This window comes from Schistocerca serialis, chromosome 6, assembly GCF_023864345.2.
Source record: "Schistocerca serialis cubense isolate TAMUIC-IGC-003099 chromosome 6, iqSchSeri2.2, whole genome shotgun sequence".
Taxonomy (NCBI): Eukaryota; Metazoa; Arthropoda; class Insecta; order Orthoptera; family Acrididae; genus Schistocerca; species Schistocerca serialis.
This window is the reverse complement of record NC_064643.1, coordinates 574,438,358-574,462,429: the sequence shown is the minus strand read 5'-3', so window position 1 is coordinate 574,462,429 and position 24,072 is coordinate 574,438,358.

Sequence of the window (24,072 nt, the reverse complement as noted above, 5' to 3'; positions counted from 1 at the left end):
GCCAACTGTATGCAACAGGTATGATCGTAGCATGCAAACGGGTCTGTAACAGGCCCGTCACAGGAGAAGTGGGTGCAGTTGGTGTGTTAGCTGCTGTTGCCATGAACCCACACATGAGTACACGGGACATCGCGAGAGCCGGTGGACTGAGTCAAAGTAGTGTCATGCGCATACTGCATCGTCACCGCTTTCACCCGTTTCATGTGTCGCTACATCAGCAATTACATAGTGATGACTTTAATCATCGAGTGCAATTCGTCAATGGGCATTAACAGAGAATGCGTTGCAATTCTAACTGTTTACCGATGAAGCAGGTTTCACAAACCATGGGGCAGTGAATCTACGGAACATGCATTACTGGTCCATGGACAATCCTCGCTAGCTCAGACAGGTAGAGCGACAGCGACTGTGGACTGTAAATGTATGGTGCGGAATCAAGGGCGACCACCTCATTGGTCCTCACTTCATTGCAGGGGCCCAAACAGCTGCAACATACATCGCATTTCTACAGAATGATCTGCCAAAGTTGCTCAAAAATGTCCCACTGGAAACACGTCGACGTATGTGGTATCAGCAAGATGGTGCACCTGCACATTCCGCAATTAACACTAGGCTGACCCTTGACAGGATGTTCGACGGGTGTTTCATAGGACGTGGAGGACGCATAAATGGGCCAGCCCGTTCTCCTGATCTTACACCTCTGGACTTCTTTCTGTGGGGTACGTTAAAGGAGAATGTGTACCATCATGTGCCTACAACCCCAGAGGATATGAAACAACGTATTGTGGCAGCCTGTGGCGACATTACACCAGATGTACTGCGGTGTGTACGACATTTATTACGCCAGAGATTGCAATTGTGTGCAGCAAATGATGGCCACCACATTGAACATCTATTGGCCTGACATGTCGGGACACACTCTATTCCACTCCATAATTGAAAACGGAAACCACGTGTGTACATGTACCTCATCCCTCATGGTAATGTACATGTGCATCAATGAAAAAGACCAATAAAAAGGTGTTAGCATGTGGACATAATGTGCTGTTCCAGTCTCTTCTGTACTTAAGGTCCATCACCGTTCCCTTTGGATCCCTACGTAATTCGGTGCTCTCCGATACACATGATTGAACAGCGGAGGATTGGTACTCAAGCGTCAACTTTAGGTTACAATATCTCCGGATGAAATTAACATGTTACAATGCAACAAATGGCACTGATTACGTATTTGTTTATATATTCAGATGTGCTAACAAAACTAATGGGGTTCCATTTAAAAAATCGTAGGTTTGTGTTAAAAAACATACTTCCGTGAATTTTTGTATGGTTTGTATTAACCAATTACACTAGCCCCTCTCCTCATGTTCGGTCTGTGGAATCGATTCGTCAGTATTTGATGTGGTTTACAAAATATATCCAGCGGTAATGTTAGGTGACTCACCCAGTATATGTAAAAAACGCTGTATAAAATATTTCATTGTTAAACCATTCCAACATAATAATGACTTTTGAATCATTTTCTTGAAAGGAAAACATCCGACTACACTATATATTTTTTTCCTTTCCCTGAGAAACGTGCAGGGTGGGGTGTGGTTGGGGGGTGGGGTCGGGGGAGGGTGGGGGGTGGGGGAGGGGGCTACTGCCCCTCCCCAACCCCCCCCCCCCCCCCCCAAAATAATACTAATGAAGTTTCTGGATCTCAAATTGTATGAAGGGCACAAAATTAATGAGGCTTACATAGCTACCTGTTGACAAACTGCCTGTTAGCTTATGTCTTGGGTTCTTCAGCTGACATTTGTTTGGTGATTTTTCTGACGTTTCACCAGCACAAGTGGCTAGCATTCTCAAAACTTCACCCTTCATTGCTGGTAGTGGACTGGAGTCGTGCTCATGTCTGCACGTTATATGCACTTGTCATGTCAATATCCAAGGACTTTTCCCCAGACATTATGCTGTAATTCTCTCCTTGCTACCTGCAACGGCTATTTGCTGCAGCATGGCAGTCCAGCAGGACCCATTCACATTGACATTTTCCACTTTCGTTTTGAAGCTCTTTTCATGTTTGTGGATCTCAATGGTTTTCCTGAACAAGTTGGTGTGGTAGCTATTTTCCATACCAAGAATTTTTTTGCCAGCAAATTTTATTGTGTGGTCAGTCTCAAAGAGCACATGCCCTGCCATGGTCAATTTATCCATGTGCCTCAACCTGTAATACTGTTCATGTTCAGTGACCCTAGTGTTGATGGATCATCCAGTCATTCCGATATAGACTCTTTTATGTTTAAAGAGATTGTGATATTTTCCCAACATTGCAAGTGGATCCCTTTTGTCATCTGTTGATCTGAGACACTCTTTGATCTTCTTGGTTAGTTTGCAAGTAGTCTTTACACTGTGTTTGGACAGTACATGGCCATTGCAGCCCATCACACTGGAGATGTATGACAGAAAGGCTATGCCTGACATTTCTCCTTCTGATGTGTGACTGCCATGTGTTAGATTATGTGATGCTTCCAGATATTAAATCTCACATTTGGGGTGCTACAGGTCACATATTCATCTTGTGCTATGAGTGTATTAATCATCCCTCTTTTCTGGCTTTGGTGACAGTTTGACAATTTATGCAGGTATCAGAACATTTGTGTTGGTTTTTGATACACATTGTGTCCCAGGTTCTCACTTTTCCTTTTAACCAGCATGTCTAGAAAGGGTAGCTGTTGATCCTTTTCTACCTGTATGGTAAATTTTATGTTGGTATACAGACTGTTCAGACGTCTAAGAAAGTCACCAAGCTGTTCCTCACTTTGGATCCACATGACAAAGGTGTCATCAGTGTACCTGTATACTGTGCCACATCTTAGGTTTACAAGGTGTCAAGACCAGTATCTGTATCTTGAAATGTTCCATGAAGAAATTATCCACCAGTGGACTGAGTGGACTACCCATAGCCTTGCAGCTGTTTGTAGAAAATGACTTTCCACGAAGTAGCTCATGGTAAGACATGCACAAAAGAGCTTGGTGATGAAAAAAAAGGAGGATTATAAGCTATCAAAAGCCTTTATGCTGGCAGGAGTGTATTGTACTGCCTGTTGACAAGGGAAATGTGACCACTGTAATGAAGATCAAAGATTATGAGCAGAAGATCTGGGACCTATTAGACCAAATGATGTACCAGAAGTTAAACACAGATCTGACACAGAGGATCACACAAAATGCAAACCATTTATCAAACTGTCTTCTCTCTTGACAGAGTACAGAGGACTCTGTGCATCATAGAAGCCCTACAATGACTTCTGAATTGATTACCAAAAATTCATAAAGGTAATGTTCATAAGTGGCTCACTGATTTATAAACTGGCAAAACACCTGGGTTCTCTGTTCTAGACATATGTGGAAAAGACTGACACACACATAAAAGACTAAGGACATTTTACTGAGATGTAGAGAAAAGTGAAACCTGCAACAAATGACATACTGGTCAGCTTTGATGTTTCTTTTGTTTGCCAAAGTGACAATAATTGGTTCTCTGGAACATGTCAGTTACATTTTCCCACATGACATCAAAAAGTCCTTTGATGCCTATTTTACCGTGAGCTATTTCAAGTGGAATAGCGATTTCTGCAAACAGCTGAAAGGCATTGTCATGGGTAGCCCACTGAGTCCAGGAAAAAGTCCTTTCATGCCTGTCTTATCATGAGCTATTTCATGTGGAATAACAATTTCTGCAAACAGTTGCAAGGTGTTGCCATGGGTAGCCTACTGAGTTCAGTGGTGGGTAATTTCTTCATGGAACACTTCAAAACACAGACACCTTGTAAACCTTCAGGTACATTAATAGTGTACAAGTACATTGATGATACATTTGCCTTGTGGACCTGTGGAGAGGAACAGATCAGTGACTTTTTTTCACCCTGAGCACTCTCCATGCCAACATAAAACTTACCACGCTGTTAGAAAAGGATCAACAGGTAACTTTTCAGGATGTGCTGGTTTCAAGGGATGGTGAAAACCTGGGACACTGCATGTATTGTAAACCAACACACATGGACCAATACCTGCTCAAATTTTCAAATCATGAACCAAGCCAGAGAAGAGCAATGATTAATATGCTCATAATACACACAAGATGAGTATGTGAGTGATAGCACCTCAAACATGAGAGTCAACTCCTGGAAAGCATTTGGATGAGCGATGGGTATTCCAGTAGTTGCATAACAAGCATCACAAAATCTAACACAAAACAAAGTGACACATCAGAAGGAGAAATGTCAGGTATAGCATTTCTATCATACATCCCAAGTGTGAGGGCAGAGCTAGCCATATATTGTGCAACCACAGTGTAAATACTATTTACAAACTTACCAAAAAGATCAAAGAGTTTCTCAGATTGACAAATGTAGAAAGGGATTCACTTGCAATGTCAGGAAAATACCTCACACCCTGTAAATGTGGAAATGCCTATGTTGGAATGACTGGATGCTTAATCAACTGCAGGATCACTGAACAAGACCAGTATTGCAGATTGAGGAAGATGGAAAAATCAGCCATCTAAGGGCATGTGCTTGTTTGAGACTGACCATACAATTAAATTGCTGAAATGGAAGCTCTTGCTGTGGAGAAGAGCTATCACGTCACTTGTGTTCAGTGAATGCAAAGAGATCCACATACATGACAATAGTTTCAAGAAGAATGAGGAAAGCCTCAAGGTGAATGGATCCTGGATTCCTGTGCTGCAGCAAATGACCATTGCAGGTGGCAAGGAGAGAACCGCAGTGGAAATGATCAGGGAAAAGCCCTCAGACATGAATGACAGGTATAGATAATATGCAGATGCAGTCTTGATTCCAGTCTACCACCAGCAATGGAGGGTGTATGTTTGACAATGCCAGCCACTTATGTTGGTGAAACAACAGAAAAGTCGTCAAAGAAATGGCCAAGGAACCTAAGTCACAAGCCAACAGTCAGTCTGTTTACCAAAAGTGGAAATATGCTCAAGGTCAGTCTTGTTCAGTGAATGGGGCCTTTGCCTAATATTGTTCCACATTACCACATCACAGATCAGAATCCGCAGTATGATGCTCACCAGTACAACCCCAAAGTGTCCCCACCCTTGGCTATGCCATGGTAAGAGGTGTAACAAAGTTGACATGGGGAATCCCAGCCAACACAGTTTCTAATCTGTAGTAGAATGAATGGCAAGATGTTTCTAATAACTGAACCTCATTTCTTTCTTGAACACATTGATGACAAGTTGCAGAGTTGGCATCATTGTACAATCTTGGGCTTTATTTTGTGTGCTTCTTCGGGTGAAATTTAAGGTCCTTCTACTTCCATGGAAATTTCAATGAAATACATGGGCATTATCTTTCACCAGGAGTTATGTGGTGCAGAACTATGTGCAACCAGGAATTTGTAATCTTATTATCCCTCACATCAGCAGTCGATTTTCATTCTCCTAAATAATTGATTCATTTCATAAGCTCTGAGAGGAGTAAGATGTACAAATAACTTTTTTACTTATCTTCATTTTTTCATTGTTGGCTGCAGTTTGTCACATCTAGGGGTAAATTCTTGAGACTGAATTTTTTTAACTTTGTAGGTTCCAGATGACTTGATAACAATTAAGTAAGTATGCTGTGTTATTTCTGTTTCTATGACTTTTTTTTATTTTATCCCATTCTTCTATGTCATGCTGTCTTTACAATCTCCACTTTAAAACAGAAATTTACATTGTTATTGCCAAACATAAAAACATGTCTGATTCCATCAGAGGCATGCCCACTACTCCTACATTCTGCGGTACTAACAATATTGCAAATAGTTTACAAAACAAAAGAGTTTACAGAGTTTCTTGACAAAAGAAGAATCTTCACCAAGTTATATCATTATTTTTGTAAATGACTTCAGAAATAAATTTAATAATTAGCATCCGAATGCATAATTAGCAACAGGAATTTTAAGTAGGCCAGATATTTCAGAATTTCAAATATTTCTAAAAGAAGAGTAATTTTAACTGTACATACAGAGTTAGTACATAGCAATTGTAACTAAGTAATTTATTTTTAAACATTTTAGCCTGAAATATAATACATTATACACAAAATCATATGAAATTCACCTAGTGAAATATCTGAGATAATTTTAACCTATACAAAATTCGAAAATATTTTTGATATTGACTATTTTTGTTAAAGAAAGGCGAGGCTAGTGAGTGGTGTACCTTTACTAATGGTGAGGGGAGAAGTTCATATGCCATATTCAGAAAGGGGTGAAGAGCAATCGAATTGACATAGAAGAATGTATTCTAGCATTTGACAGGGTTATGCTCTCAGAAAGGTGAAGATCGTTATTCACTGCTATGTTGTTGTGCCCTGCAGACATCACTTATGCACAATATCATCTCAGTGTCCCAATAAAATCACCTGTGGGAATTGTGGACATTTCGACATGATGGAATACCTTTAACACTATAATGAACTGTGTATTCACGCTGTTATTATGATGACCTACTTCATGACAACTGTGGAAAAATCCTTGCTGTGACTTACCAGTACTTATTCCTTTCTGGTATATAAATCCCTGTGACACTATTTAGCAATAGACATGGTGGGGTGTTGTACAGCTCTATCTGAATGTGTGGATTGATATAGTCATTGGGTCACAAGCCATACAAGTCTGCTTTCATGCCCATTAGCTAAGATAGCTGAAGAAATAATTGTAGTTGTTGATTCTATGGTCAAATAGCTTATGCTCTGGCAAGTTAAGTGAATTTTAAATAATAACATATTAAAAAGAAATGAAATAATATCAAAATAACTAAAAGAGAGAAGGAAAGTTGCTACTCACCATTTAGTGGAGATGCTGAGTTGTGATAGGCACAATAAAAATATTCACACAATCATAGTTTTGGCCATTAAGGCCTTTGTCAGCAGTAGACACACATACAAACATGCACACACACACTCATGCTAGTGCAACTTGCACACACATCTGCATTCTCAGAAAGCTGAAACTACACTGCACTTTTATTGTGCCAATCGCGACTCAGCATCTCCGCTATATGGTGAGTAGCAACTTTCCTTCTCTCGTATTGTTACATTCCATCCTGGATTTTCCATTGTTTGAAAATAAATAAAAGAGTTGTTATCTACTGATGAATTGATGTAGATGGCATCAGAAGATTTGAGTTGAACAAATTGATAATCCAATCAGTTAATCATTTGAAAGGAAACATAGAAATGGTGGTCCTGCAATAATCCAGTGTAACAATAAATAAATTAATAAAATATTCAATGCAGCTAAGCCTGCATGAATGTATAATTTGAACAGTAGTAGACTCCTCAGTTATCACTGAATCATCATGGTTTGTGAAAAGAACAGAATTCCATACTTTTAAATAGGTACAAATAATTCCAGAACAGCAAGTAAATAACATTAAAGTTATACAGTGCACATCCTATGTTGGTTGCAGATTGGTAAATCTACTGCTAATTAACGGAGTCAATAGTCCTACTTGGTGCAGACTTTAACTATCAGTAAATTTTGGAATACCGGGTGATCAAAAAGTCAGTATAAAATTGGAAACTTAATAAATCATGGAATAATGTAGATAGAGAGGTACAAATTGACACACATGCTTGGAATGACATAGGGTTTTATTAGAACCAAAAAAATATAAAAGTTCAAAAAATGTCCAACAGATGGCGCTTCATCTGATCAGAATAGCAATAATTAGCATAACAAAGTAAGACAAAGCAAAGATGATGTTCTTTCCAGGAAATGCTCAATATGCCCACCATCATTCCTCAACAATAACTGTAGTCGAGGAATAATGTTGTGATCAGCACTGTAAAACATGTCTGGACTTATGGTGAGGCATTGGCATCGGATGTTGTCTTTCAGCATCCCTAGAGATGTTGGTCGATCACAATACACTTGCAACTAAAGCCAATAATCACACGGACTGAGGTCAGGGGACCTGGGAGGCCAAGCATGACAAAAGTGGCTACTGAGCACATGATCATCACCAAATGATGCGCGCAAGAGATCTTTCACATGTCTAGCAATATGGGGTGGAGTGCCATCCTGCATAAACATTGTACGTTCCAGCAGGTGTTTATCAGCCAGGCTGGGGATGATGTGACTCTGTAACATATAGGTGTACCTCTCACCCGTCATGGTAGCAGTTACAAAACCAGAATCAGGCATTTCCTCAAAGAAAAAAGGTCTGATAATGGTAGCTGTGGTAAATCCAACCCATACCGTGACTTTCTCATCGTGCAATGGAGTTTCCACGACAGTTCTAGGATTTTCAGTAGTCCAAATTCTGCAGTTGTGGGTGTTGACAGACCCTCGGAGCATGAAATGAGCATCGTTGGTCCGCAACACTTTACTCAACCAATCGTCATCTTCTGCCTTCTTTTGAAACACCCACACCACAAATGCCCTCTGCTTCACTAAATCGCCAGATAACAGCTCATAATGCTGATAGATTTTGTACAGATAGCATCGGAGGGTACGCCTAAGTGCCAACCATATAGTAGTGTATGGAATGCCGGTGCGACGAGCCACTGCATGAGTGCTGACTTCCCCATGCATAGACAAACCTGCTACAATCTCCATTTCTTCCTGAACTGTCTCAGTGGCATTGCGCCTTGTGCTCGGTCAGCCACTACAGGGTCTGTTGTCTAAACAACCCATGGCTTTGAACTTCGAAATCATTCTCGCCACAGCTGCATTTGTCAACGGACCTTTACCCATTCGAATCCCCTTCCTATGGCGATAGGATCATAACACTGAACTAGCACATTCCCCATTCTGATAATATAGCTTCATTAAAAGTGCCTTTTCAGGTAACGTCAACATGCTGCGACTGCTGGCGCATCTGATTCTCTCTCTCATTACAGCTCCTTTTATACACGATTGTCATGCACAGTCACTGACAATTTGCTGTCCAGCGCCATCTGTCGGACATTTTGTGAATTTTTTTTTCTTTTTTTTTGGTTCTAATAAAACCCCATGTCATTCCAAGCATGTGTGTCAATATTTACCTCTCTATCTACATTATTCTGTGGTTTATTAAGTTTTCAAATTTATACTGACTTTTTGATCACCCAGTATTTCTGCACCTGCTTTAATGCATTATCAGGTCCTTGATGCATCATCTGAAGACTGTCCTGCACCAAACTTGGCTACTGAGTCCTTTGCTGATTTGACACCAAGTGTCTCCAAACTCAACCTTTCCTGAATTGCTCCCCCTCCCCAAGAGCACCTCCATGACCCAGAATTCCCAAGAGCCTCACTGATCATGCCAATGAGGACTTGCATTACTTCCTCAAAATGCACAAACTTACTTAAAATTCAAAAATTGGACTGCCATTTGAATAATAACAAAAGTAACAACGATACAAATTAAACATATGCCTTAAATAAATTTGTATTGACACCAAACGTAGTATTCTGTATACAAGAGTTTAGACATAAGTAATGAATTATAGATATAGCCCATACATGCTTATGACAAATTATAACAAATATATGTTAAACATAAGAAATAATAAACTTTACCTGCTTAATTGATGCATCTTTTCATGCTTAATCTAAAGATGGTATCAAATCTTATGAACAGTTTATCATTTCTAAGCTACTAGGATTTTTAATACTGGCCTAATTTACTTTTAGTGAAATAAATCAGAAAAAATTAATATTCTAGAATAATCTAATTTGGTTACATATGGAGAGCTATGAGAAATACATCACATTAATTTGTTGAGTGACTGTGGAGAATGTAATGATCTGATACATTTACATAATTAAACATACTTAAATTACATAGTAACACAATAAACAAAGTATATGCAAATGTGTGTCTTTCTGTGATGGTAGCCATAGTGTTAGGCTATAATCCAACACTTTGTTACATTGTATGAATTGTCTGATAGTAAATAATTTTCAGTGATTGTTGTGAGAACTTTCATTTACTATGATCAACTAACTTCTTTAGTTTCTGTGATAATGAATATTAAATTCTTAATAAAGCACCTCAGCATTGTGGGCAAATTGGTATGACTGAATTTTCACTACAATTAGACATATAATTCTTACAGCATTTTGGAGTCTCTGGAGATAGCCATTTTCCATCATGTTGCAAATGCCTTCATTGTGCAAGTCACACACATCAGACTAGGCTTGCTATTGGGCAGCCACTTCCTGTTTCTTGGGAAAAACCACAAATTAGCCACTCCTTTGTTGATGAGTGCATGGTCTGCCATGAAAGCCCTAGGCCTCATCTCTCACCTCGATTCCCTCAGCTGAACCAACTCCTACGTTCTGCTTCTCAGAACCTCCATGTGGCTGATATCTTGCTAGCATATGAATTCTGTTACACACCTCCACTTAATGTGACATTCAGCTAGCCAAATTGGCATATATAGTAGCACCAATTTTTGACTTACTTACAACAAAAAATAACCTACATTTGCATCTGACCAATAGTTTGAAATAACTTTGTGGTTATGTATGAAGCAGCATGAGTATCACAAGATAAGACATGAACTTAAATGTACATATATGAAGGCATAATAATTATAACATAAATTTTAGAAAAAATTAATATGTTAGGCCAGAATAAAAATAAAAAGTCATATATGAAAGATAGCATTAGTTTGAATTTTAAAATGAGTCTTTTATGCTATTGTGCTGATTTTAAATGTAAATTTTTCCTTTGTCAAGGATTTAGATTATGGGCAGTAATAATACTTATAACCATTCAAATTTTGCCCTCAAATATTTAGTCTGTTGTATTTATTTAAGATTTTAGCATGTCGTCTTGCTGCACATTCATGTGCTTACACTGCTGGTCTACAGCAATGTTCTGCTATGTGCTCCGGAAGCTACTGCTGATCACCGTGGCTGCAACAGCTAAATACTGTGCCCATACATATGTTGATTCACAGCCACCATCTGAATTGAAGAGGAAAAACTGTCAAAATACAACTATGGTATAGCTCCTGGCAATGATAATCTGCATTTAATCCCCAGAGATCAGGTTCTAAAAGCCTCCCTCACTGGAATCAGTACATTTACAATATAAACTGCAATGTTTACTGACCTAACAGATTGGCAGAATACCCTTCACATATTGCTAAAATCCTTCCACCATTCCTTCTGCACTTCCACTAGAGAACATAGATTATGTGTTTGACTAACCCAACAGATACAGGAAGCAACCAGTCTTCCAACAATTGCCGTCAAACTTCATAACTTAAAACAAGATTTTATGCAGTATCTCTCCACTAGTCATTCTTTCATCAGCATGTAGGATGCTTTATGCAGCTCTTAATGAACTTTCATCTACACAATCTTTTACCCACAGAATAATTATCCCTATGAATTTAACATTTTTACATTTAATTTAGCAATAAAATCCCCTCTGAAATAATACACATGACCAATTGAAGTTACTCCAATACTGACATCTATATTTACATCCTACATCTACACCCATATTGTGCAAACCACCATGAGGTGCATAGCAGGGGGTACATTCCATTGTACCAGTTATAAGGATTTCTTCCTTTTCCATTCATGTCTGGAATAAAGATTGTTTAAATGCCTATGTGTGTGCAGTAATTATTCTAATCTTGTCTTCACGATTCCTATGTGAATGATACATAGGGGATTTTAGTATATTTCTAGAGCAATCTTTTACAACCAGTTCTTGAAATTTTGTTAATAGACTTTCTCGGGTGAGTTTATGCCTATCTTCAAGAGTCTTCTAGTGCAGTTCCTTCCACTTTCTGAGACACTCACCCACGGATTAAACAGATCAGTGACCGTTTGTACAGTCCTTCTATGTATACATTCAATACCCCCTGTTAGTTCTATATGGCTTGGGTCCCACACACTTGAGCAATATTCCAGAACTTGTCACATGAGTATTTTGAAAGCAATCTCCTTTGTAGACTGATCACACTTGCCCAATATTCAACCAATAAACCAATAAACTGAAGCCTACTGCCTGCTTTACCCATGACTGAGTCTACGTGACCATTCAATTTCATATCCCTAAAAAGTGTTTCACACAGGTATTTGTTGTGACTCGCCGATCTTTCAAAGTGCCGCCGCGCAGTTATGTGCGTCCTCTACATGCGGCATTGTCTGCCAGCCATGCAGCAGCAGCGTCACCTAAGCGGCCAGTCAGCCAGTGGCCGCTAGACTTGGACTCAGTTATGATTTGACTGTTAAAGTGTACACACATCTTACTCTGTTTACTTGATCTGTGACTTACATGTATTGCGTCTTCCTTGAAATATATTTGTTCAACTTGAAGTTATTACAATTGGTGACAAGGATGGGATTTTTCTTTTCCACCATTGACCCACATGTTTCCATGGCTACTTTAGAGCAACTATTGTAAGGTCTCATAGAACAGCAAACGCTTCTCACAAATGTGATTCATGATTTCATCGTGGCATCAAATGCGGGGTGTCTCTCGTCATTGTCTCTACCTACTTTTCTCCTTACGACCAGAAGCGGAAAACTGGTCTGATTACGAAAAACGTCTTCAACAGCACTTCTTGGCATTTGGTGTCATGGATGAACAAACATGTAAGTTTCTGTTCCTTTCATGGATATCACCTCAAATGTATGTGTTTTTGTCGCAATTGGCTCCTTTGAAAGATCCTGCATCTTTGTCCTTTGCTGAAATGTGCTCACTTCTGTCCATCTATTTTCAAAAGTAAACACATGTGGTAGCCTCTCGTGTTGCCTTTTATTGTTGTCAAAAACAACCGAATCAATCCTATCGCGCTTGGGCTGCTGAACTTCATGGCCTCAGTAGAAAGTTTGTTACTGAAGTTCACAAAGAATCCTATGCCGATTCCATGGTACGGGGTGCTATTATCTGATCAGCGCCCGACAAAGAAGTTAGGCAACGTGCCCTTCAGTTGGTAAATCCGACTCTAGATGAAGTCCTATCCATTGCTCAGTCTTTTGAAATTTCTTGCGTCGCTGAAGCGCAAATAGAGGCATGGGGCGATGTCGGGGAAATACAACCTCTGTGCAATGTTGACGAAGCGTGTGGTGTGTCCCCGCCGGCCGACTTGGCCGCAGTATGCTCCCAAGTGCAGCCTCGGCCTAACCATAAACAAACCTCTAAGAAACTGCAGCAAAACCCATGGCAACTTCCTTCATGTCCACAGTGTTTTACGAAACATTCACGAGAAGATTGTCCACAATGTTGGGCCGTGTGTCACAAATGCAAAAAAAGGGTCATGTGTCATCCGTTTGCAAATCCGACCGCATACATGATGTTCATGAACATGATGCTGATTCTGATTCTGTGTTGTCTGTCAATTGTACATCTTCCCTTTCAGGGAAGTTATTTCTCACTGTCCAAATACTTGGTCGAGATGTTCACATGCAGGTGAATACTGGTTCTGCTGCCACTATCATCAGTTCTCAGACGTATCTTCAGCTGGGTTCTCCAATCCTGTCACCTGTCACTAGGCAATTATGGACTTACAATAAACAGAAGATTTCTCTCTTGGGACAATTTGATGCTGAGGTATCTTACAATTCTGTCGTTTGCACTGTTCCTGTATTTGTGGTCGACCATAGTAACGCGGAGAATCTTTTGGGTTTTGATGCCTTTCACGTTTTTGGGTTCTCCATAGATGACTCTTGTCAATATCATCTCTGATGCTATTCCTTATGCTCAATTGGATTCCTTGTCGACGACATTTTCGTCCCTTTGTTTCTCCTGGGTTAGGCCGTGCAAACGACTTTGAAGCTCATATTACGCTGAAACCCACTGCTCAGCCTAATTTTTTTCGGGCTTGGCCCATTCCTGTGGCCCTTCATGATCAGGTCAAATGGGAGCTAGATCATCTCACTGCTTCAGGGGTCTTGCTTCCTGTCACTTCCAGTGAGTGGTCCTCTCCTGTCGTTGTCGTTGCTAAGCCAAATGGTGATATTCGTCTCTGTGGTGATTTCAAAGCCACTGTAAATGCTCAATGCCTTATCGACACTTACCCTATGCCTCGACCTGAAGAATTGTTCTCTAAACTTGCTGGAGGCCAGTATTTTTCTAAACTTGACCTTTCGGAAGCTTATCATCAACTTCCTCTCAACGCTGCTTCCCGGCAGTTTCTGGTCCTTAACATGCCTTTCAACCTCTATCAATACCAACGATTGCCATTTGGGGTTGCCAGCGCCCCTGCTCTCTTTCAGCGATTCTTGGAACAATTATTGCTCACTGTCCCTGGGTGTATAAATTACCAGGATGACATTGTTGTCACTGGCTCCACCAATGACGAACATCTTCAAAATCTCCGCACACTTTTTCATATCTTACAGACTGCTGGTCTTAAGTGTAATCTTCAGAAATCAAAATTTTTTCAGGCATCTATCAGGTACTTGGGGTTTCAACTCTCTCAGGATGGTATTCGTCTGCTTCAGCAAACTGTCGCTGTGATCGATGCCCTTCCTCGCCCTACATCTGTTAAGGAACTGCAGGCCATCTTGGGGAAAATAGCATACTATCACAAGTTTTTACCATCTGCTGCTTCGGTGGCTCAGCCGTTGCATCACCTGTTGCATAAAAACATGCCTTTTCACTGGTCCACGTCATGCGATGCGGCTTTCCAGAAATTGAAGACTATGCTGAATCAGGCTCCGTGCCTGGCTACTTATCGACCTGACCAACATCTTGTTCTTGCCACAGATGCCTTTCAATACGGGATCAGTGCAGTCCTTGTGCACCATTTCTCTGACAGATCTGAAAAACCCATTGTTTATGCCTTCAAAACGCTCACGGATGCCCAACAAAAGTATTCTCAAATCAAAAAAGAAGCTTTGGCCATTATTTATGCACTTCATAAGTTTGGTGTTTTTCTCTATGGATCCAAATTTCATCTTGTTACGGATCACAAACCACTTGTTTCCTTGTTTCATCCATCAATGTCACTTCCCAACAAGGCTGCACACCGTCTCCAGTGTTGGGCTTTTTACCTGTCTCGTTTCAATTATGAGACTCATTTTCAGCCGATGGCTCAACCTGCGAATGCTGATGGCACTGTCTCACCTTCCTATGGGTCCTGATCTGGCATTTGATAGGGATGAAGTTTTGTGTTTCCACCTGGATGTTGCCGAGCAGCAGGTTGTGGATGGGTTCCCCATCACCAGGGAGCAGCTGGCGGCTGCTACGGGTTCTGACCCTACCCTCTCCCAGGTATTACGCTGTATTCAGAAGGGTTGGCCAGATTGTCCGTCCACTAAGACTTCTGATCCGTTGTGGAACTACCATGCTTTGGGTTGCCGCCTCACGGCTAGGGATGGTGTTATCCTCCTTTCCACCAAAAATCCTTTGCCGCGTGTTGTGGTACCTGCATCTTTGCATGCTTCGGTCTTGCACCTCCTTCACGAAGGGCACTGGGGTGTCTCTCGCACAAAAGCTCTGGTGCACTGTCATGTGTACTGGCCCATCCTCGACTCTGAAATCGCACACATGGTCACCGCCTGCGCCCCTTGTGCGTCACAGGCCGCTGCCCCAAAGTCATCTTTTTCACCGTGGCCTTCGCCTGAGAAGCCCTGGGAGCATATTCATGCTGACTTCACAGGACCTTTTTTAGGCACTTATTGGCTTCTTGTTATTAATGCCTACTCTAACTTTCCTTTCATTGTCTGTTGCACGTCGCCTACCACCACGGCAACCACCACTTCTCTAGCTCGCATTTTCCCTTTGGAAGGCCTTCCCTCTACTCTTGTTACTGATAATAGTCAGCAATTTGCCTCTTCCGATTTTGTGGATTTTTGTGCCCATCACGGCGTCATGCATGTCATAGCCCCTCTGTTCCATCCACAGTCAAATGGTGTGTCTGAATGACTGGTCCGCACATTTAAGACTCAGATGAGGAAACTCTTGACTTCTTCTGCTGATGATGTGCTTCTCCAATTTCTGGCTTCTTACCGTTTCACCCCCATGGGTGACCACAGCCCGGCTGAACTCTTACATGGCAGACAGCCCCACATGCTACTTCATCTTCTGCGGCCTTCCACCTCACGGCCGCGTGTGCCTTCGCTTGGCCTGTTCACCGCCGACGACCTTGTATGGGTACGGGGATATGGCAGGTGGCCAAAATGGAGTCCTGGCCATATCTTACGACACCGTGGCCAATGCCTGTATGAAATCCAGATGGACACGGGTGTTGCAGTGCGTCATTCGGACCAGCTTCGGCCTCGTGTGCCGGTAACGCTTGTTCCGGATGCTGCTACACCACCTTCGGCTCTACCTGACGCTCGGGATACTGTAATCTCTCATTAATCACAATGCAATCATCTCACCATCATATCAGTACCAGCACAAGAACTGATGCCACCAGGAGATGTGTCCATTCAGGAACCAGATGACCATCATCTGTCGGAGCAACTCTACTCGCCTCCTTCTCCTACGGATGCGGACACATCACCCATGTCTCCTGTTATAACAACTGGACTTGTCTCAATGGGCAGATTGGTGCACGGGCCACCAGCAGATTCAACCCCCACGTCTCCTGTCATCTCGACCCGTTATCATCAGGGACACTTCCGTCCATACGGAAAGCCTCTTCCTCGAGACTTTACAGCCAGTCAAACAACACCTATGGACATTAGCAATCTACAGGCCACCTTCATCAAGACCTGTGCAAAAAATTCAAAGCGGGGAAAAGTGTTGTGACTTGCCAATCTTTCAAAGTGCCACCGCGCAGTTACGCGCATCCTCTACATTCGGCGCTGTCTGCCAGCCACGCAGCAGCAGCACCACCTAAGCGGCCAGCTAGCCAGCGGCCACTAGACTTGGACTCAGTCATGATTTGACTGTTAAAGTGTACACACATCTTACTCTGTTTACTTGATCTGTGACTTTCATGTATTGGATCTTCCTTGAAATATATTTGTTCAGCTTGAAGTTATTACAGTATTTGTATGAGTTGTCGAATTTCAGCAGTGATTCATTGATATTATACTCTTAGTATACTATGTTTTTTCACTTTGTGAATTGCAAAATTTTACATTTCTGAACATTTAGAGAAAGTTGCCAATCTCTGCACCATGTTGAAATCTTATCAAGATCTGATCAAATATTTACGTAGCTTCTCTCAGGTAGTACTTCATTATAGATAGCTGCATCATCTCTAAAAAGCCTGATTTTACTATTGATATTGTCTGAAGGTTATCAATATACAACATGAAGAGCAAGGGTCCCAACACACTTCCCTTGGGCACACTCAAAGTTACTTCTACATCTGATGATGACTCTCCATTCAAAATAACATGCTGTGTCCTCCCTACCAAAAAGTCCTCAGTCCAGTCGCAAATTTCACTTGATACCACATATGATCATATGTTTGACAATAAGTGTAGGTGTTGTACTGAGTCAAATGCTTTTGGGGATCAAGAAATAATCTCCCTGACTGCCTTGATCCAAAGCTTTCAGCGTGTCATGTGCGAAAGGTGCAAGTTGGGTTTCACAAGATCGATGTCTTCGAAATCCATGCTGGTTGACATTGAGGAAGTCATACTGTTCAAGCTACGTCATTATATCTGAGCTCAGAATATTTTCTAAAATTCTATGACAAAAATGATGTCAAGGATATTGGATGGTAGTTTTGTAGATCACTTCTACTACCCTTGTCGTAGATGGGTATGACCTGTACATTTTTCCAGGAACAGGGCATGGTTTTTTGTCTGAGGGATCTACGGTAGATTATAGTTATAAGAGGAGCTAACTCAGCCACAAATGTAGTATAGAATCTGACAGGGATTCTATCAGACCCTGGAGCTTTTTCCAGTTTTAATGATTTCAGATGTCTGTCAACACCACTAACACTAATACTTCTTTAATTCATATTTTCAGTGGGGCAATTCTCCTGGTTTTTCCTTTGAAAAGGAACATTTGAAAACTAAGTTAAGCATTTCATCTTTTGCAGTGCTCTTAAACTTATACTCTGCGCAGAATTTAAAATTTACATTTATAACAAACAAACAAAATATCATGACCTGTGAACCTAAATAAATCAAAATTGTACCTATTGCTATTCCCTACCACTGGCATCAGTTCTGCCGGCCTCCTTATTCTTTTCATGCCTTACAGTACTATCAGTTTAAAAAAATACAAAAATTAAATATCCCACTCAAATTTTACTATATTATACATGAATACACTTATCTATTTATGTATAAATTTAAGAACAACTTGTTATACTAAGTCATGTACAATTATTTAGTTACTCATGAATTACTTGTTATATCATTGTAGCCTGCAAATGGCCCCTTTACTGTTTGCCACTGAGTATCTTTTGGGATTTTAGTTCTCCTTTGCTGCCATAACACTCAAATTCTACGCATGTTTTCTTACAATTTAGTATCATTTTGTATTTGTTCAATAAGTCTGTACCCAACACAATGTCTTTCATTCACCATTTAACAATAAAACAATTTGTGGCAAAATAAGTTCAATCACTTTCAAATTCTGTTATTATTTCTTCATTAAAGGTTTGCTTAATCCCCCCATTACAGTTTTAATTTTCACATAAATGACTGGAAAAATTATCAGTATCTTATCCTTATTCCTATTCACAAAATCTTCTGAGATGTCTGGCACATAACTCCCAGAATAAAGCAGTGCAAATACCTTCTTATCACAATTATTGACTTCTATGACTGGCGGTGCATTTCCTGTGTCTTCTTTTTCCAAACATTTCTGCTTCAATAAATCATTCTCATTATCCCTTTCTCTCTTCTACTTCAAAAGCACACATATTGCCTACTGGCCAGTCTTCAGTGTCTCCTTCAAATAATTTATTGAACAGTTCTCTCACTTGTGGTTCACTTTGTTTCTTTTGAAGCTTGCTAGGTACCTCACATTTCTTGTACTTCCACATAGACTGATGAACTTTGTATATTAGGCTACATATCTCCAGTCCTCTACAACATAATCCTCTAGAACTTTTTACATTCAGTCTGAACTTACATCTTCATCAAGAGCCATTGGCTCACACCTTCTCAACAGAAATCATGCACAGATTCCTTTCTCAGATATAAATAGATCAGTAGTTTCAACATCTTCACATACAACTACATCACTTAAATTGTAGTCTTCATGTGCACCTAACAACAGTTCACTTGCTACTGCTGATATAACACAAATGTCACCTCCAGCTGACAAGACTATTGATGCACCACCTTCACAGACATTGTTCAATAATACTTCTCCCCACTTCCCCAACATAATTAGCATTGTTGCTGCTGCATAGTAATCAATAAAAAATCTCTGTACACTAAATCTCTACTAAGTTAAGACTCATCTCTGTCTCTCTTTTGAACACAAAATTTTCTACCTGGACCATCTCCACACATTTGTTCTCTATCTCCACATTCATTAGACACATTTTAACCGTACACAGTCCCCCACCCTCATCATCTCCATCACACAAATCACCATATGTTTCCTTTGCACCTATTTCATCTTTCTCTCTTCAAGACCCTTGCCATTTAAAATTTTTCCCCTTCCCACAAATGAGCTAATAATATCTTCAATATTTTTACATATGACCTCCACTTATTAATAGAATCATTATTTTCCTCTTTGAAATAACAGCCAGTATTAAAATCAGCTCATAAAATGAAAAGTTCCTCATAGATAGTTACTATATTCTCCTGATGTATCTCTAACATATTTGTTAAATTTTCATCTTTCTCAAAACCATCAGCTCACCTCTTCTAAGAAAGGAATACAGTTCTTAAAAAATATTGATTCCAGCAGCCACAATATTTTTACACCTCAAAATATTGTCATTTTCCTTTAACAATAAATAACTTACTTCTGATGATGCACTATCAAATTGTCCACAAACATCTTCTCCCACATCTGTCAATATGTTACAAACTTCTCAAATCAAATTTTTATCACCACATAACATGCCTCATACAATCAAAGATTTTGCCTTAAGTGACTCATAAAATCTAAAATTATATACAGACAAACTAAAACTAAGGTTCCAATACATATGTTGTTGCTTCTGCAGATTGGTATTACTTCACACGGTTAACACTATTAATAATAATAATAATAATAATAATGGAAGGTTATAATCATACGGTGCTACTTTACTTGATTTCCACCACATTTGATCTACCACTGTTTCTGTTTCAGATGCCAAATTCATCCCCAAAATTTTGCCAATGCTATTCTATTCCTCTTCTGAATAAAATAAAATGTCCAGTCCCTTCTGTTCATCACCAAATACCTTACTAAAATTTTTTGATAAATAAAAAATCTACTCACCAAGTGCCAGCAGGAGAAAAGAAAGAGGGGAGAAGGGAAAGGAGTGGTGAGGTTCAGGAAAAGGGTGGAGTTTGGAAAAATTGCCAAGAATCCCAGGTTGTGAGAGACTCATTGGATAGGAAGCAGTTCCCAACAATCACTCTTTGCTTGTCATCCCATCCACAAAGTCTCCCCTGACCCGTGATTCTGAGCAACTTTTCCAAACTCTATCCCTATAACTAGTCCTCACCAGTCCTTTACCTTCATCTCTTTTCCTTCTCCTTCAATCCTTCTGCCAGAAGAAGAGGCCACTGGCCCTGAAAGCTTGCAAACTGTAATACCTTGTATATGTCTGTCCTCCAGCTGCCACTTGGTGAGTAGATTTTTTACATATCCAGTTACATCATATTTTTAAAAATTGATTATTTTTGTCGACTGTAATTTTCTAATTTTAATGTACTCTTTTTCTCTTGTGCCACTTCAACCTGCTCCAAAAATTGTCTACTTTCCTTATGATATCCACCTCTAACATTTTAGTCTCATACATCACATCATTAAATGTAATCAAATTCCATCCATCACTTATTCATTTCCCTGCTGATTTATTGAGACACCTCTGGACCTGAGGTGTAGAAAAACTCAGTTTTCCAACCTTCTATGCATCTTTTCCTGTTCGTGAATCACCAGTCCCTCAACTGAAAACACAATCTTGAGAAATCTTGTCATTATCATCAACCTGTCCACCAGTAAAATTCATTATTCCTTTCTGCTGTCCTCATTGTGCTGCTTCATCACTGACTTTGTCTTTAACAACATTTCTGCATTTTACATTGTTAATCTGAGATTATATTACTTTCTCCATGTATTAATCACCATTCTGACCACAATTAAAAATGTAATCTTTACCTGCTGTTTCTGCTGCAGTGCTTCACTTCTTATTTATCAAGAGTATTATCATATTTTACATTTTTAATCTGTAAATGTACTGCTTTTTTCGTCATATAACCACAATTTTGATCATCTGAGTAAAACAGAATCTGCACCTGCTGTTCCAGCTGTGCAATTTCTCCACTGTCTTTGTCCTCTACATCATTTTTACATTCTACATCTTTAATCTGACAGTCCATTTCTGTGTTCATCAGTTCACTGATTGATTCCTTATTTACCATTTCAAATGTACTTTACTTTGGCTTGTAGTCCTCCACACTACGAAATATCTCATTTTGTAACCCAACAGTTCCACTGTCTACTGGTTCCACTATCACACTGACTTTTTTTTATCAATTTCTTCCATTAACTCTACTGTTTAAACTTTTAAATCTCCCCTTCTTTGTCTATCATTTCCTTTATTTCAGGTTAATCATTTTTAATATCAGAATTGATTTCAGGTTTTGAGCTTCCCCCTTCAGAATTAATTCCTATATACCAACTTTTACTTATAACTACCATTTCCTCTATCTTAAAATTTAATTCAGAATGTACTCTTGAAACATCAGAATTCAGTTTCCCCATACTGTATTTTAATGTCCTCATCATTTGAAATAACTTTGCAGTTGAATCTTCCAAAATTAATTTTTCCCACTTTCATTTCTGACTATCTGGTCCATTAGCATTCTCTGGCTTACATAAATTTAGTGACAGTTTAATCACACCACCCTCCATCTCTGATGATAAGACTGCAAATTCACACTTTCAATGCCAGTAATTAACTTTATAGTCACACTTCTGCTCTGCTGTCACTGGAAATGAAGTCTTGAAAGCCTTAGGTATCATCTCCCACATGACCACCTCAGCCAACTCTTAAAGTCTATATCTCAAAACTTCCTTCTGGCTGATATCTCACCAGCATATGTGTTACATTACACCATCCAAATGACATCAATCTATCATCACAATGGAATGAACCCCTTGGTATGGAATGGCATTGACCTGTTTGTCTTTTCTTCTTTTAATAAAGTTGTGGAACCCAATCCCCCATCTCAGTCAGAGAAGCATTTTTCTTCTCCAGCATCCACCTATAAAAGAACTTCCTTCAAATTCTTCAAAAGTTTCAAAGTGAAGTCAGCAAAGAAATCCAAGACGATGGCAATTCCAATAGACTTCCTGGCCCTGGAGTCCTCTATTCTACCTGACCTGGTACTTATGTTTCTGCATTTTGCACCAAAACAGGTGGTGATGAGTAAAGACTCTGGACCATGATATCCCGAGTCCCTGATTTTTTACCTCTCCATACTGAAATTAATAGGATCTGTTACAACTGTATGTTATTGGGACTATGTTTAGTTACTATGTTTATGGTTCTTAGCTGAGACAGCAGCAGTCTATTACCACAATTTTACTGAAGAACAAGAAACACTCTATGTCACTCTGAAGCATTATTTCAAAAATTTATTTGCATAGCACATGCAGCTTCACATGATGCCGTGAAGCCATGAGAACAGATGAAATGTGAAATAATCTGAAATTATCCACTTGCAACAATTGTCTCCATTTTCTACAAGCTATTCAAAACTCTGATTCTAAAGAGAAATAAGTTTATAACACCTGATATTCCCTAATCAGTTAGCAGACAACACAATAAGGAGATGTTATCCACCTATGTGTCAGTGAAAATCCAAACTTAGAAAATGAGGTGGTAGACAGTGTTCCCTCTAAAGCTATTTCTGTCTACATGCTGATTACTGTTCTATTAAGGTTTTATACTACTGAAACATGATTATATTTCCATCATACATGAAGTATTCTGATTATCTTTCAGATACAAATTTACAGGTGAAGCAGCACCAAGGGACTGTATACAAACAGATACTATACTTCCAGAAATGAAGTCCTGGGTAAGATATTTCATAACTTGCAGGGTTGTAAGTTTTATGATTTGCTTATGGTGTCTGTGCATCATTGTACTTAATGCAGAGAAGTAATCATATCCCTTTCCATTACAAAAATTAAGATCTATTTGAAAGATTATAGTTGGTGTGTTCTTGATGTTGTTGCTGTCTGAAGTAGACAGAATTTTGTCTAGACAATGATTTTATTTGATATGATTTAATCATGGAGACAAAAATAGGAACAGTGGGCTTAGCCCACTATTGCCCACACTGGAATTAAAGTCTTTTGTGTGGTTCAGGTCCATTCATTTCTAGTAACGTCACCCAGTACCCTTGAGAAGCAGTAGACCTTTTACTAGTTTCTTACCAAACACAAATTCTTCAGGCTCTACTGACCCAAATATTCTGTCTTTTGCCCTCCAGAGCTTTACACTGGAAGATTACATGCGGCGCAGTTTGCTCCTCCTCATCACATAGTCTATATTCAACAACTTTTTCCTGTATGCCCACTTTGTGTAGGTGTTTCTTATAGTTCCCATGGACAGTCATGAGTCCTACCATGAGTTTAATATGTTTCCAGTTCAAGATCAGGATTACAATACTTTTCTCAAAGCTTAGCTTCTGCATCATTAGCTTGCCATGTTTTTGTTTTGCACCAAGGTCCTGTGTTCTAAATTTTGTCTCCTAATCCATCTGTATAGTTTTAATTTCACCATCACCTTAGTCATGGTTAGAACAGCTTACATTCCAATAAATGGAGTCATCAGGCCTTTTCTGGCCAGTCTATCAGTTTGTTCATTGCCACTAATTCCTGAGTGACCAGGGACTCACAGTAGGTTTACCCTTTTGCTTTCCCCTAGTCTCCCAAGGGCTTCAGGAGATTCTGGAATGATCTTTGATCTCATTGTAGGGGCAGACAGAGATTTCAGAGCCCAATAGCTA